General features: G+C 41.3%; 1 protein-coding gene across 1 annotated transcript in view; it reads right to left on the bottom strand.

The window, feature by feature from the left end:
- LOC110503606 (glucagon receptor) overlaps window positions 1-17,092 on the bottom strand; it is a 37,511-nt gene extending 20,419 nt beyond the window's left edge. Inside the window, exon 1 of the mRNA XM_021582023.2 lies at window positions 16,905-17,092. The gene's annotated coding sequence lies outside the window, so the exon portion shown is untranslated. The remainder of the gene's footprint in view (window positions 1-16,904) is intronic.
- Between the last annotated feature and the right edge of the window lie 596 nt (window positions 17,093-17,688).

The raw sequence follows: 17,688 nt of genomic DNA, 5'->3' as shown, positions 1-17,688 counted from the left end.
ACTGTGAGGACAGACACTGGGAGACGAGAAGCATGTACAGGGAGTAAACATTTAATAAACAACGTACATGAAACAGAACAGGGGAAACAAAACAACATTAATGCTGACACAGGTAGGAAACTGAGGAATAGACAGATATAGGGGAGGCAATCAAAAACGTGAAGGAGTCCAGGTGAGTCCAATGAAGCGTTGATGCGCGAAACGATGGTGACAGGTGTGCACAATGAGCACCAGAGAGGGGGAGCGGGAGCAGGCATGACATATACAGTACCAGTCAAAAGTTTGGACACCTAATCATTCAAGGGTTTTTCTTAATTTTTTACATTGTAGAATAATATTGAAGACATCACAACTTTGAAATAACACATATGGAATCATATAGTAACCAAAAAAAGTGTTAAAGAAATCAAAATATATTTTTTATTTGAGATTATTCAAAGTAGCCACCCTTTGCCTTGATGACAGCTTTGCACACTCTTGGTATTCTCGCATACAGCTTCATGAGGTAGTCACCTGGAATGCATTTCAATTAACATGTGTGCCTTGTTAAAAGTTAATTGGTGGAATTTCTTTCCTTCTTAATGTGTTTGAGCCAATCAGTTGTGTTGTGACAAGATAGAGGTGGTATATAGAAGATAGCCCCTAGGTCAGTCAATGCGGAAAATTTCAAGAACTTTCTTCAAGTACAGTCGCAAAAATCATGAAGCGCTATGATGAAACTGGCTCTCATGAGGACCGACACAGGAAAGGAAGACCCAGAGTTACCTCTGCTATGATGAAACTGTCTCTCATGAGGACCACCACAGGAAAGGAAGACCCAGAGTTAACTCTGCTGCAGAGGATAAGTTCATTAGAGTTAACTGCACCTCAGAAATTGCAGTCCAAATAAATGCTTTCAAGAGTTCAAATAACAGACACATCTCAACATCAACTGTTCAGAGAAGACTGCTTGAATCAGGCCTTCATGGTTGAATTACTGCAAAGAAATCACTATTAAAGGACACCGATAAGAAGAAGAGACTTGCTAGGGCCAAGAAACACAAGCAATGGACATTAGACTGGTGGAAATCTGTCCTTTGGTCTGATGAGTCCAAATTTGAGACGCAGAGTAGGTGAACGGATGATCTCCGCATGTGTGGTTCCCACCATGAAGCATGGTTGTGGGGGTGCTTTACTGGTGACGCTGTCTGTGATTTATTTAGAATTCAAGACACACTTAACCAGATTGGCTACCACAGCATTCTGCAGCAATATGCCACGCCATCCCATCTGGTTTGCTCTTAGTGGGACTATCCCTTGTTATTCAACAGGACAATGACCCAAAACATACCTCCAGGCTGTGTATGGGCTATTTGACCAAGGAGGATGATGGGAGTGCTGCATCAGATGACCTGGCCTCCACAATCACACGACCACATCCGAAATGAGATGATATGGGATGAGTTGGACCGCAGAGTGAAGGAAAAGCAGCAAACAAGTGCTTATCATACGTGGGAACTCCTTCAAGACGTTTGGAAAAGCATTCCTCGAGCTGGTTGAGAGAATAACCAAGAGTTTGCAACGCTATCATCAAGGCAAAGGATGGCTACTTTGAAGAATCTAAAATCAAAAATATATTTGGATTTGTTTAACACTTTTTGGGTTACTACATGATTCCATATGTGTTATTTCATAGTTGTGATGTCTTCACTATTATTCTACAATGTAGAAAATAGTACAAATAAAGAAAAACTCTGGAATGAGTAGGTGTGTCCAAACTTTTTGACTAGTACTATATATATCTTTTTAGCTGAACAGATGGGGCTCAAAAACCTGCCCCGAATGACGGGGTCGCCACTGCTGTAGACACAGTCAGCGGGGAGAAAATAAACGCTCTCCATGCATTAGCACTTCAACACACAGGCAGCATATTTCAAAAATGAAATGTATGGTGCATGGATGGCGTAAGCTACAGAGATGAGAATAATGAATGCCTTTCAGACATTCAGACATTCAAACTCAGAAGCTGGAGTCAGATTCAGCACTATAGCTAACAAGGGAAGAGGAGAGGAATTGTTGCTGAATTCCTGCTGTTGTTGTATCTCTGAGGCAGATCAGAGCTCTGATGAGCAGAGGAAAGTTACAGGAAGCTGTGGACCCGTTGGCCCTTCTCCTTGTGTGACATCCATCTTCAATCATGTTGTTGTGTAGAGGAGGGGAGGGAGGAATGGGGGGATCCACATAGTAACCACTGTGATTTTTACTTCAGAGAGAGAGCTGTAATTTCCACATGTTTACGCACACATACCGGTATACTATATGGCAAAGTACACAGAAATGGGCAAAGACATGCACAGGCACGCAAGCCAGCATACCCACGTAAACACACACCCACACATGCACACAATAATGATAAAACACAGTGTCTGACATCCATAAAAAAAAGTTGGGGGGCACTTTTGAGGTATTGTGCTATTACTGGTATTTCCAGCATTGTCCACTGGTGTTGCTGCTAGTAGGAAATCCTAGGAAATATTATGTAATGGTTAAGGTGTTGGCTTGACAGTTACTGGACATCGGTTCGAGTCCCGGTCGGTGCTACCCCCCTGAATTCGCTCCAATGTACTTCCATGGTTGGTTTCATTGACTCTCCTCTTTAGCTGTGGGCGGCAGGTAGCCTAGTGGTTAGAGCATTGGACTAATAACTGAAAGTTTGCAAGATCGAATCCCTGAGCTAACAATGTAAAAATCTGTTCTTCTGCCCCTGAACAGGGTAATTAACCCACTGTTCCTGGGCCGTCATTGAAAATAAGAACTTGTTCTTAACTGACTTGTGTAGTTAAATAAAGAACAATAATATATCTATTTTTAAACTGATCTATTTTTTAGATACAACTTATGAGTCTGTTGGATAGGATCAGCTTGAGCAAATTGAGAAGTAGAATCACTGATCTACAAATAGTATTCCCTGACAAATAATCGGTTGTGTGGGATTAAGGTTTGTAGAGCTATGCCTCCCTTGGCTTAGACAATCCCCCCCCTACCGAATATGCTGTACACGCGCAACCAGCAACACTAGTGGACAATGCTGGAATTACCGGTAAAAGCATCGTGCCTCAAAAAAGTGCCCCAAAACTCCCGGCCCTAATTATGAGATCATTGTTGTGTCTGTGCATACATAATGGATTGAGGCTACTTTACATGATTCTCCTGATAAATCATAACAACCCAATGCCAAAGAGCACTGTGTGGTTAAATTACAATTTCGACTACACAGGATGACAAGACATCAGAGGTTGTAGGCTAAAAAAATAACTGGACTGTGACATACAGATTCCTCTCTGTCTGCTTTCATAAAACTCGTCTCCACACAAAGTTCACCAGGGCTGATAACATTCCAAGAGGATGTATACAAAGATGGCTAAAGATGCAACTCTCCTTACATCTCACGTATGTCCTGTGCACACCCAAACAGTAGGCTTCTAAGCACCCACGCACATAGTGTAGACGCACACGCGCATAGGCGGCGATGTGGGCACACATACAAAAGCACACGCACACATGGGTATGGGTCACAGGATGTTAGTGGCACCTTAATAGGGGAGGACAGGCTTGTGGTAACTGCTGGAAATGAATGAGTGGAATCAAATACATTAAACACGTGGTTACCATGGTTACCGTGTGTTTGATGCCATTTCAGTTGCGCCGTTCCAGACATCATTATGAGCCGTCCAGCCCTCAGCAGCCTCCACTGGGGATAAGTCAGAACTTCCTCCAGTTGAACAGTAGCAAGACTGAGGCTATGCTTATTGGGAAACCCAAGCAGGTCACCAGTGCTGGAAACATCTGCCCTACAATCAGCGGCCAGGCCATCCTTCGTGTCCTCTGTCATCTTCAGCTTAGGAGTCAAGTTTGATCCTTCTCTATCCTTCTCTGCATTAATTGACAAACACATTTAGCATCTCCTGGCCTACAAGCCACTGATGCAGACCTTTGGAACATCTACATTTTAAAAAGTCTAATAAATCCATATAATATAACCTACACCCTCACAATAAACCATGATTTATTTTAGACAGGTTTAAATAGTCCATTTCCGAAGAACAGAATAGCATACCCTGATCTGGCTATGCCATATGGCTGTGGGCTACACTAGTTAATTTAGCTGGCAAGATTTGCTTAGAATTCCTTGGCATTATTTATTTTAAAGTTTGAAGAAGACAATTGAACAAAGCTGAATAAAATAGAAAGGATATTTTCTCCAAACGATTTGAGGGAAGTGCGCACATGTGGCTATTCTTTGTTGAGTGGTTAACAAAGAAATGGGTACTCCTATATGCTTAATTTAAAGTTATTAATGTCACTTCAGTTGTTCTACAAACGTTGGATTATATGTTTTGATTTGTAATACTTTGTAAAGCTGCAGGTGCGACTCTAACGATGACTTGAAAATAGGCTCTTGAAAGGCATGATCTCTGCTTTGGTTCTTGAGCAGGCTGTACACACTTCATCAGTCTCTCATTCGCAATTTGACAATCACTTGATAATCCCTCGAATTTCACAGCGGCATCCCCTTTGTGTGGCCATTGTGCCCTTGGCCCGGAAAGCTGCGCTGTGCCCTTCCCCCTGAGTGCTGCACGGTACGAAGCACCTGTCACTCAATTGGCTCTCCATCACGTGATCAGTTCTTTCTCCCAGGCTACAAGTAAAGACAGACACATTGGGGACGCAACTACGCATTTCTTCAACCAATTCCAAGGTGCGTATTGAAGATATTGGAAGAACTGTCCACATTTACTCTTCGTCAGCCAACAAGATGAGTAGGCCTAACGAACAGGAAAAGCACTAGCCTATGTCAATCTACTATCCCCATAGTATAAAAGTTGACCTATTCTATTCTGTGTGAAAAATAAATATTCCAAACATAGTCTGGGAGAGTTGTGGGATGCGATAGATCCCAAATTAATGCAAGCACTACCATAAAAAAAAGGTTTTACGCAATGTGGCTGACACAACAGATCAACACATTTAGCTTTCAATGTTGATAAAGTATTAGGCTATTTCTTCACAGTATAAGGGCAGCAATGTGCACATGGCAGTAGGCTATAAGCGCAAATCTTCCATCAGCGGGAAAACACCATTATCAAAAGAGACCGCAAATGCGATTATGCATGTAATGCTTTTATTATAAAGGATGTAGCGCTATTGTTAGAGAGGGGTAGGTATTAACCCTGCCGAAAGGAAAAGAGTAGGATAGAGAGAGTACCACTACCAGGCCCACACACATCAGCAGAAGAGACTGCCTAGAGTGTAGCCTTTTTACCAGATAGCCACATCACAGCACAGGTGTAACCCAACCAATAATACCTCACACAATAAGAATGGCAGAGCAATTTAACGGCAACTTCATAGAAACAATTTACAAGAAAGAACCCAGTCATCAACATTAGAGGATTTGCAATAATCTGTATTACCTCCCAGTGGAGGAGTGCAGAGGGTATGAATGGGGGTGTATGAATGGGGGGTGTTCATAGACAAAACAAAGTCCTTAAAATGTCCAAAATCTTCTTGGCCACATGTCAATAGTATCACCCCACATCAATAGAGTTCAAATAGCAATACACCATAAACTTGCAAGCAACCTCCCTTTTAACTACAACGTAAACCCAAATACTTCTGGCAATAATAGTCCAGTGACACTGAACATCAAAGCGAAGCACATTGAAAAAAATAGAAGGTCTGCTGCAGTGAAAAGCACTGGAACGATAGAGGGAAGCTAGAGAGAGAGAGTGGTCTTAATGCAACTACAAGCCTGAAGTCAACAGCTGTCTGTCCGTCTGATGGTTTGTTTGTTTGTATGTCAAAGTTTCGTAACAATGTTGCTACTAATCCATCCCGTCAATAACTGGTGCGTTCCCAAAAGATAACAGCCCCAATCTAGAGAGGCAATACCGATGATCGAGTTAAACACTTCACAAACTCAGCACGCTGAAAATAGAGAAGACTTCTGCAGCATTGCACACCCCAATCAAACTGCCGCGCCAACCGAGAGCTACCTCCCAGAGAGCCGGAAGAGCCATCTTCATTTCCTCCTTTCTGACTGCTGATGCGCTCTTAAAGTGGCAGTGCACGGTGAAGGCTCCATGCAGGAATTCGCCACAAGTTGCATTATTTAAAAAAAAACTTGTACCCCTTTTTCGTGATATCCAATTGGTAGTTACAGCCTTGGCCCATCGATGAAGCTCCCCTAAGGACTCAGGAGAGGCGAAGGTCGAGAGCCATGCATCCCTCGAAAAAAAAACACGGCCCCAATGCTCGCTTAACCCGGAAGCCAGTCGCACCAATGTGTGGAGGCTACACCGTCCAGCTGGTGATCGAGGTCAGCTTGCAGGCACCCGGCCCGCCACAAGGAGTCACTAGAGTGCCATGGGACAAGGAAAACCCCTTCCCTAACCAAGACGACGCTGGGCCAATTGTGCACCGCCTCATGAGTCTCCCGGTTTCGGCCGGCTGTAACACAGCCTGGGATCAAACCCGGGTCTGTAGTGATGCCTGAAGCACTGCGATGCAGTGCCTTAGACTGCTGTGCCACTCGGGAGGCTAAAGGTGCATTTTCATGGTGAAAAGTATCTTTCCCAAACTTGAAACACACACGCGGCTTATGTATGCCAGTTAGGCTCTACATCCCTTGTAAAGCAGATTAATGTGCTTCATTTTAAGAAGTTATTTGACCACCTTAGCTGTGGTACAAACCTTAACAAAGCCTATAGGCCTATGGGCTGGGCTAGGCTACATGAGGTGTGTGACTATGATTCGAAAAAGTTGCAAAAGAAAGACATTGTTTCTTGCCTTATGCTGGGCATCAAGTGATAATATATCATTCACAAGTGATAGGCTAATATTTTCCCCCATCAAACTATTCTTGATTTAATCTTGTCTTTACATATACTAAATAATATATGTGTGACAAGGCTCGGTTAATTTTCATACCAGCTAGGTAGGCTATACTCCTGTTTTAAAGAGAAGCAATGTGCTCAATATTAGGAAAGTTGAGAAATAAATATAGTAGGTCTAGCCTATAGAAAGCTGATGGGAGCCTCCTCTTTTTAATAGAGCCCATCACTCTGTTTTCTCCCGCAATTGCATAGCCTATGTTGTGCAACATGAACTCATGGGCTCTCATGAAGTGTTTGATTAGATTTTCAATTTGCATTGATGTCAGAGTGATTAGAGGGACAATAGAGTACTGAGTACCAGGTAATTAAAACGTTTGGTCGGCTACTAATGACCGCCATGACCATCAGAGCTTGGAGAAGCCTAATTACAGTGACTAAACGGTCACGTGGAATTTGACTGTATTCATGACTCGTGACCACCGGTGTGGTGGTAATATGGTCACCGAAACAGCCCTAGTCAGACCACATCACCCCAATCCTGGCCCAACTCCACTGGCTACCGGTCAACTACAGGATCAACTATAAAATCCTCATGCATGTATTTAAAGCCTTGATGGGTTGAGCCCCACCTAAATCAATGACCTCATCTCAATCAGTGAGCCATCTCGCACTCTCCACTCCAGCCACTCCCTAAGGCTTCAAGTCCCCAAGACACATCTTCAAACTATGGGGGACCGAGCCTTCTGCTCCCGTGCCTATGTATTTTTTGATAGTCCTTGTCCCAATCCAAAATGTATTTAGCACCTAGCCCACTATCGCTATTTAACTTGCCTTGATTCTAAATGTTGTTTTATTATATAATTGTACAAAACATATCCTCAATAGAGCTTAAGATAACTCTGTAATTAAAAGCGCTATACAAATTAAATGTATTAATGTTATGCACGCACGCACCTTCAAACACACACACACACACGTGCACACGCACACACACAATAATGCTAAAACAAACAATAGCCATGTCTGACATCTCATAACAGATAGGTTACGTTACGGTCTTTCCCTGATAAATCATGAGGCAACAACATTGCCAAATAAAAGAGGAGGCGTCATTAAATTCCCCAGTTTATTTTTCTCTGTCTTGAATGCTTGATGATAGGCACATTTTTCCCATTTCCTCATAAGTGGCGCCTTAGTCCTTTTAATTAGTAATTAAACACATGACATGACAGCCATGACTTGGCAAGACAGTTAATCAATCATTAAGCAGACATTCCCTGGAAGTAACTTCAGCTGTCAAAATCATAGGTCAATAAGTTCAAAGGTGAAATATGGAGGACTGAGTAAACATGAGAAGAAATGTTTCCTGATAAATGCAATAGCCTACTTACTGTAAACAGAACAAATAGGACTTCACCTACTCTGTCAAGACCAAAGACTCATATCAAAGAAGAATCTAACATGAACAATTGGTGCGACAAGAAAATTAACTGTTGTAAAAGACCCAGTAAATTCATGAGAACTCTGTAGTTTATAAGAATCAACCCAAGGTTGGACTTCTGGACCTATGCGAGTTGATTCACATCCTAATATCGTCCTTAAAATGGTCAAGCGATTCAGATATCATATTTGCACTGATACCTGATAGATTCCCTCTCTACACAAAGCAGATAAGAAAAGCTCTATGCGCTGTCTATCTTCAGTCCAGCTGCAGCGGAGCTATGCCTTGGCACTTCCCCATAGAGGAGGATTAGAAACAAATGAAACCCCTCAGGCAATTTAGAAGTCTACCTAAGTTAGAGGGTGAAGGAAATGAGGGGAGAACTGTTCGTGGGGTTCCCATGTACTGTAGAAGTGCCAACAGAAAGACATGCAACAATAGCATACCAGTTAAGGTAGTTCCTTCAAATCGAGACACGAACGTCCCATAGTGAATGACAGGATGGGATGTTTAAAGCAACTTTTTTGTTTTTTGTTGTTGTCTGCTGTCTGGTTGTTTTTTTGTTGTTGTCAGCTGTCTGCTGTCTGCTGTCGGGTTGTTTTTTTGTTGTTGTCAGCTGTCTGCTGTCGGGTTGTTTTTTTGTTGTTGTCTGCTGTCTGCTGTCGGGTTGTTTTTTTGTTGTTGTCTGCTGTCTGCTGTCGGGTTGTTTTTTTGTTGTTGTCTGCTGTCTGCTGTCGGGTTGTTTTTTTGTTGTTGTCTGCTGTCGGGTTGTTTTTTTGTTGTTGTCTGCTGTCTGCTGTCGGGTTGTTTTTTTGTTGTTGTCTGCTGTCTGCTGTCGGGTTGTTTTTTTGTTGTTGTCTGCTGTCTGCTGTCGGGTTGCTTTTTTGTTGTTGTCTGCTGTCTGCTGTCGGGTTGTTTTTTTGTTGTTGTCTGCTGTCTGCTGTCGGGTTGCTTTTTTGTTGTTGTCTGCTGTCTGCTGTCGGGTTGTTTTTTTGTTGTTGTCAGCTGTCTGCTGTCTGCTGTCGGGTTGTTTTTTTGTTGTTGTCTGCTGTCTGCTGTCGGGTTGTTTTTTTGTTGTTGTCTGCTGTCTGCTGTCGGGTTGCTTTTTTGTTGTTGTCTGCTGTCTGCTGTCGGGTTGTTTTTTTGTTGTTGTCAGCTGTCTGCTGTCTGCTGTCGGGTTGTTTTTTTGTTGTTGTCAGCTGTCTGCTGTCTGCTGTCGGGTTGTTTTTTTGTTGTTGTCTGCTGTCTGCTGTCGGGTTGTTTTTTTGTTGTTGTCTGCTGTCTGCTGTCGGGTTGTTTTTTTGTTGTTGTCAGCTGTCTGCTGTCTGCTGTCGGGTTGTTTTTTTGTTGTTGTCTGCTGTCGGGTTGTTTTTTTGTTGTTGTCTGCTGTCTGCTGTTGGGTTGTTTTTTTGTTGTTGTCTGCTGTCTGCTGTCGGGTTGTTTTTTTGTTATTGTCTGCTGTCTGCTGTCGGGTTGTTTTTTTGTTGTTGTCTGCTGTCGGGTTGTTTTTTTGTTGTCTATGCAGGGTGGTGTCTCATAAGAAGGTCATAGATGCTTTATGTATGCTTGTCAGACTGAAAGTTGGTGTTACTGGCCTTTATCCTGCCATGATCAACTTTCTGTACAACTTAGGGACTCCATAGACTTCTGCCCATTCATGCTGACCTCTTTAAAAAAAAAAAAAATTTAATCTGAGTGCTTGATCGGATCATGGGTATGACTGAATGGAAAGTTATACTGCATGTGTAATTGAAATTAGGAAAGTAATCAATTAACAACCTACAAGATGTTTGTGTTGTTTACTTATATTTTCAACACTGCAAACAGGTACAAAGGAAATTCCCCGTCTTGATATCGGTACATAAACACCATCCATTACGGAAAATCCCAAACAAATCCTAAAAAAAAAAACATGTTTGGAAGATCATTGATAATATTCAAGGACGGATACATTTTACAATCTTCAAAAGTCGAACACCTTGATCAAGCATCGACCAATCTTCCTAGATTGTACGTGCACATATTTTAATACAATCCATCAAAATCAAATAAGACATATTGGGCCTTTGGCTCACTGTCAGCACAAATAGGTCAGGACACAATACGGCAGTAATCTATTTCATTCAGGTGCCATAGGACAATGCCCACACACGTTTTACTTGCTCACGACATCCATTCTGTGTCCGTCTGCACGTATTGCGGCGGATTCTCTTTAAACAAATTGCAAGCCACGGATGTTTACCAAGCCAGCCAACGCATTACAGCAATGCACTCCTGGACTCCTTGTAAAGTGTAGGAGCTGTGGCCTATCCCAGCAGCCAGACACCCCTGCTGGTATAAAATTCCTTTGCTCTAAACAGTGATTACTGAACCCATTAGCACCACATCCCTGGAGTGCCTGGTGTCACAACCCTGTCATTCTGAGTGGTGTCAGGTGCGTGGGCCAGTGCATTGACAGACACACGACACAACTGTCTGTGTCTCTAACAGAGGAGCACACAGAGCCATTAGGTGCCAGCCCAATTAACGCTGACACGCCCGGCAGAAAGAGCTCTCATTTTACGTAATGGGACTGTTACTACAGCTGGCCTCCGTGATCACGTCTCTCGGGGAGACAGAGAGACAGAGAGAGAGAGAGAGTCAGTGTATGTGCGTGTGAGTTGCTAAGCTGATGTGTGTCTGTGTAGCCTGTAGTGCATCTCTGTGAATATGAATACATCTGGATGTACAAATATGTGTATATGCACTGCATGTACCTTTCTGACAGCCCCTGTTACGAAAGAAGAAGCAATAAGCCACGCTGAACTGTTACCCAGTGCTTTCTTCTCACATGTTCAAAAAGAACTTTCATCTTGCTTGCATGCTTTACCAGTAGAAGGCAACGGTAGTGAGGTGGTTGTGTTTGGGGATGATGTTTAGGAAACAGTGCTGGTCTAAAAAAAAGAAAAGATGAACAGTACTGTTCGTCATTTTGTAGAGCGTGACAATGGGAGCCAAGGTTTTTGTTTGCATAAGCCCCTACCACTAACAGGAGGGTGGAGAGCAGAGGGCGAAGGGAAACACATGTGACAGTCCATCAGTATTATCATTCAGCCAAATCTCTGAGTGCCTATCAGCACTCAGTACTGTACGGACACTATACTCCGAACTAACATCTCTAAACATAAATCATAGTGATGATCATCAGTTGTGATTTTAGCATGTAAATCTTGGTGGGGCAAACTGACATTTTTTTTTAGATGCATGCCAGCAAAGCCACTACACAACACTGAATAATACATTCATTGGACTATAACAGTGACAAACGACGCCCACAAACTGTTCGGGCCTACATAATGCTGTCTCAACAGCAGTTCCAAAACCTTACCACTGTTACAACTGGCTATCAGCGGAGCCTTGTCTGGCAGCATGACAGTTCATTCAGCAACATTTACTGCATTTTAAAAAACCATAGCTGATATGGCTGACTTGCTTAAACAAATGTGACTTGTCTCAGGAAACTAGGCGTATGTCACAGCTGACCCATTAGAACGGAAACTTTTTTTTAAATCAAAATGCGTTTTTTTGAACATGTGAAATTCCATATGTCTTAATAACAGACTTGTATGCCATCTGTATATACAGTGCCTTGCGAAAGTATTCGGCCCCCTTGAACTTTGCGACCTTTTGCCACGTTTCAGGCTTCAAACATAAAGATATAACATCTCTGACTTGCTTAAACAAATGTGACTTGTCTCAGTTTCTGTACAATTTAGGGACTCCATAGACTTCTGCCCATTCATGCTGACCTCTTTTAAAAAAAAATAATAATAATCTGAGTGCTTGATCGGGTCATGGGTATGACTGAATGGAAAGTTATACTGCATGTGTAATTGAAATTAGGAAAGTAATCAATTAACAACCTACAAGATGTTTGTGTTGTTTACTTATATTTTCAAGACTGCAAACAGGTACAAAGGAAATTCCCCGTCTTGATTCTGGAAGAAAACCTGATGAAGTCTGCAAAAGACCTGAGACTGGGACGGAGATTTGTCTTCCAACAAGACAATGATTCAAAACATAAAGCAAAATCTACAATGGAATGGTTCAAATATAAACATATCCAGGTGTTAGAATGTCCAAGTCAAAGTCCAGACCTGAATCCAATCGAGAATCTGTGGAAAGAACTGAAAACTGCTGTTCACAAATGCTCTCCATCCAACCTCACTGAGCTCGAGCTGTTTTGCAAGGAGGAATGGGAAAAAATGTCAGTCTCTCGATGTGCAAAACTGATAGAGACATACCCCAAGCGACTTACAGATGTAATCACAGCAAAAGGTGGCGCTACAAAGTATTAACTTAAGGGGGCTGAATAATTTTTCAGTTTTTGATTTGTTAAAAAAGTTTGAAATATCCAATAAATGTCGTTCCACTTCATGATTGTGTCCCACTTGTTGTTGATTCTTCACAAAAAAATACAGTTTTATATCTTTATGTTTGAAGCCTGAAATGTGGCAAAAGGTCGCAAAGTTCAAGGGGGCCGAATACTTTCGCAAGGCACTGTACAGTGGGGCAAAAAAGTATTTAGTCAGCCACCAATTGTGCAAGTTCTCCCACATAAAAAGATAAGAGAGGCCTGTAAATTTTCATCATAGGTACACTTCAACTATGACAGACAAAATGAGAAAAAAAATCCAGAAAATCACATTGTAGGATTTTTTATGAATTTATTTGCAAATTATGGTGGAAAATAAGTATTTGGTCAATAACAAAAGTTTATCTCAATACTTTGTTATATACCCTTTGTTGGCAATGACAGAGGTCAAACGTTTTCTGTAAGTCTTCACAAGGTTTTCACACACTGTTGCTGGTATTTTGGCCCATTCCTCTATGCATTCCTCCATGGATAGGCGTCCATCCATTATGTATATGGATAAGACAGTCTAGCTAGCTACATTTTCAGATATTACTCATTTCAAATTTTGACAAAAAGTCGTTTTCATTTCAAGTTAAAGTGTACTGTTAGCTAGCTAGGTTAGCTGGCTGTCTGGCTCGCTAGCTAACGTTACGTGTAAGATCTTATTATTTGTATCTCAGAGCCATTTGCTTTGCTAGATATAGCCTAATGTTAGCTTGCTAACATTGATCCTGGTTGGTTAGCTACCTGCAGATTCATGCAGGGTAGTAACGTCATGAGTTGGGATTATGGTTCATTGTTTACCTAGCTAGCTAGCTACACCTCTTAACAAAAGAATCCACTATGCAAGTAACCATTTCAATGGAATGTCACTGCGACAACTGTTGATAGACATAGCTGGTAAATTCAGTCTGGCTATCTACTCCGATTTCAGAGAAATCTCGTCTGAGTGTGCCAGAGCACAGAATAACTGATGAATCTATGAAAGCCTGACATCTGTTGAATATGGCCGGTGTCGTGTCAGTAAACATTGGCAAAAATGTTTTAATTGTTGCCAGCAGCACAGTTGCAGTCACCAACGCTCTGAATAACATAAACACAGCCTAACCAGCTGCTAGGGGGAGTAAAATGGTCAGTGAGCCGTTTTCTCATTTGTGTCTGGAAGTAGCTAGCAAGCTAGCCAATGTTAGCCAGTTAGCTTGGGTGTTTGACTGTTGTTGTTAGGACAGAATGCTCGGATCAACCCTTAAAGAGTTGGGTGGGACTAAAGTTTAAGAGGGTGTGAATGATGCTGAATGGGTGTAGACAAAGAAGAGCTCTCCAGTAGGCACCAAAATATTCAGAGGCCATTTTCTAAAAAGTGAGGTTAAAAGTCTATCAACTTTCAAAGCAGAATTATTGTTCCTCAAATGCAGTGTATGATATACCATTTTGTAGCTCTGTGTCTCTGCTTTTATCCATTGTAAAAATAAAAAAACTATTTCAAATGTTGCTACGTAAGACCGGATCAAGGTGGTCGGTCACAAACTATGGCATAAGCAGATTAGAGCAGATTAGAGGGAATTTCGATAAAGACATTAATGAGTGAGCTAGGACGGACGTAGTCAATATAACTATTTGTTCAGCACTTTTGAAATTTACAGCGACAAAATTTAGAACATGGGCCATTCTTACAGTATTCTCCTTGTACACCAAGACAGAACTGTATGATAAATAAAGGGGGCATATAAGCAAGCGTACAATATTCAATGATGACATTTCTCTATAACAGGCTATAGGCTACATGTGCACCACAAAGTCAGAACAGTAGGCTAAAGTATGAGGGTGAAATGGCTACTAACAGCTTACTACACAAGCTACACTTAGTATTACTTTCTTAGCTATGGTATACACACATCCCTGGCATATTACATAATTTATGCAGCAGCATACAAGACATGTTTGGACTCACCTTGTTGTGCTGTGCTCACTTGAACAGGAAGCTGGCGCTGCATTCCTTTGTGGGCACATTTTGCCATCAAAATTTGTCAAATCTGGCATTCTCTGGATTTATGGTGCTTTCAAGACAACTGGGAACTTGAAAAAAAAACAAGGTCAAATCATGATGTTAGTGACCTAAAGGTCGGAGCTCTAGGGTTCTCGACTTGGAATTCTGAGTTGGATGACCTTTAAAAATGTATTTTTCCAGTCGGAGCACTTTTTTTCCCCAGAGTTCCCAGTTGTCTTGAACTCACTGAGGTCTGAGATTTCCCAGTTCTGAGTTTCCAGTTGTTTTGAAAACGACAGAAGTCATGCTGGATTGACAGCATGGCCAATGTTGAATGTTTATCCTTCCAAGCTTGTAAAAAAATACCCTTAAACCCAGACTTGGACCACACATCCACTCCACTGAATAGCGAGCGAGTGATTGCTTTGCAATGCTAGCAGTTAGCCACTGATTCCTTCCATTGTGAAATTTGCGATTTCCAACTCGTTGTGCAATGTTTATGTCCAAAGATCAATAATTTCACGGGTTGAAAAGAATTTGCCAGTAGATTGTCGACTTGATTCATGATGATGACTGCTAGCTTGCTAGCTAAGATTTTGAAAGTCAGTCCAATCAAAATTACTGTAGATATAACGTGAGTTGACATTTTATCTGTGGCCAATGACCCTGAGCCTTCTTGGATGGGCACTTCTAATTTAACTCTATGGCAGCTCCCAAGGGGCTTGATTTTTTTTTTTGCTCTCCGTGTAGATTTTGCGGTGATAGTGTCCCTATGAGTGACAGAACACTGAGCCAAACACGGCACAACTAGAAAACATTACCAACCCCTACGCTCCGTATTTTCAGATGGCTGCCGCACCACCACAGAAAGCACTGAGCTAGGCTGAAATACCTGCATTTTGGAGCTGCCTTATAACAACTAATCTAATCAAAATGATGCAAGTCAGTGTCCAGTTGTCTTTTGTCAGGAATTCACCATTGCCTCTTGAATAATAATTCACCTGTAGATAGGACTACTTGCTATGAGAACTTGACCAACCAGTTTCGAACACATCACATAAATACATCTGTAATGAACTCTTATTTGTTTTTTTTTGATGAGGTCCTGTGTTCAATAACCCATGAACTCACCTCAAACCTCAACAAAAGAGCAATATTGTTTTATATGCTTTCTCGTAAAAGGAGGTTTCCGTTCTTTATAGGATGAAATACCCCCATATTAAAATATTGTTTACCACGCCACACAAATAGTTGTACAGTCTAAGACAGAAATAGGTTAATCCTAGCAAATAGGTTAATCCTCAAACCAACAAGATTTCAGCTGTTTGCCCAACTATCAATATATTAGATTAGCGCCTTCCATTGGCTAGGTATCCCCCTTTCCCTTTCCTTTCCATTTGTTTCTGGAAGCGCGCCCTCATGCTGCACTACAGCTGTCAAGAGCAAAGTCATGGGTAGAGCGCGCTAGTTGTGCGCAAGGCACAGACGTGAAGCATACCCGCAGTCTGCACGCACAACCATGACTTGTTATTTCCAATGTAGTAACTTTCTAGCACTTATCATAATATTGATGTGACAACAAGCCTACTGGCGTTTGCAAACTTGTCAGTTTGAAAATTAAACAAACATGCCATATCAGATAAATATAGGCCTAATGGAAAGGAAAACGAAACGGCCTAATAGGAAAACCAATAACATGCAGCAGCATAAAATATAAAGTATAACATATAAATATAAAGTCTACTCTACATAATAGGAAAATAATCATATAAATATCACTCGGCTTACTACTACTACCATTACAGCTACCACTACAACAAATAATAATACTAATAATATAGCCTACTATTTCTAATCAACTGTTAATGTGATAATGATCAATTCCTTGTTTTATTTAGGCCGAATATACATTTCTCCAGGCGAAAGTCTGCTTTCTGATCATGTTAAATAGCATTGCATAATCCTGGACGCCTGAAGTCGCTGAACGACAATCATGTTACACATAATTGGGCAAATTATGTACAATTATCAGCAAGTGGCTCATGTGCCTCACACTGAGCTAAACCACTTTAAAAATAGATCTATTTTATATCATTCATGCGCAAAAGTGCATCTATCAATGCAGACTACAAAGTTGCCAGCCAATGTAATTTAGACCATTAATAAACACTATCACTGAAATTCATAATGAAAGCATTATCTTACCGTTCTGGGAATCATTTTTTTTTCAGTGAAGGTTTCTTTTCTAGATCCCGTGCGCATGTGAAATGGCCTTTAAACGGCAAATACAGAGCGTATTTCAAAATGACAGGTATGTAGAGGAATCAATAAGATTTGTGAGACAGAGGCGCCTCCACCCGTAGCGCTGAAATACTTGTGAAGCTTGTGAAACCACTCTGCAAGGAATTGAACCAAATTAGCACACGGCTCGCCCACTCTCTGTCGACTGCGCTGGGCGCTCAGAAATGCACGAAACACTATACAATTGGAAAATGATGTCGCTCACGCAATTGAAACCATAACAAAGCATTTTCACAATTCACTGTTTTGGCAAAAGGTTAAGGGATTTGGCTGGAGAAATGTAACCACACTCAAAATCATAGACCGAGTTATGGATGCAAGGACTGACCATCCATGATATCAACATGATAGTTCTAACCATGTTTTGAGGCTATACGGTGTTAGTTTACATATATTTTCTTTACAAACATTGGAAAAAGGGGCATTTTTAAATTATACTCTTCAAGAATCAATGGGTTTAAGCTTTATCATGAATTAAACATTCAAAAAATGGATGTAGTAACTGCAGATTGTCCCTTTAAAAGGTACAGCAATTGGTGTTCATTTCCAAAGAAAAACAAATTGGAAAGACCAAATATTTATGTGAAGTAGTTTATATTCTAAATTGATCAGAGAATGACCCTGGATTAAGGATATCCAGAGGTCAAAAGACAAGAATACTTGAATCTTTAATGTCTCACCAAACAAA

Source organism: Oncorhynchus mykiss, chromosome 24 (genome assembly GCF_013265735.2).
Source record: "Oncorhynchus mykiss isolate Arlee chromosome 24, USDA_OmykA_1.1, whole genome shotgun sequence".
NCBI classification, from domain to species: Eukaryota; Metazoa; Chordata; class Actinopteri; order Salmoniformes; family Salmonidae; genus Oncorhynchus; species Oncorhynchus mykiss.
The sequence above is the reverse complement of the archived record's forward strand: the minus strand, read 5'-3'. Positions and strand labels throughout refer to the sequence as shown.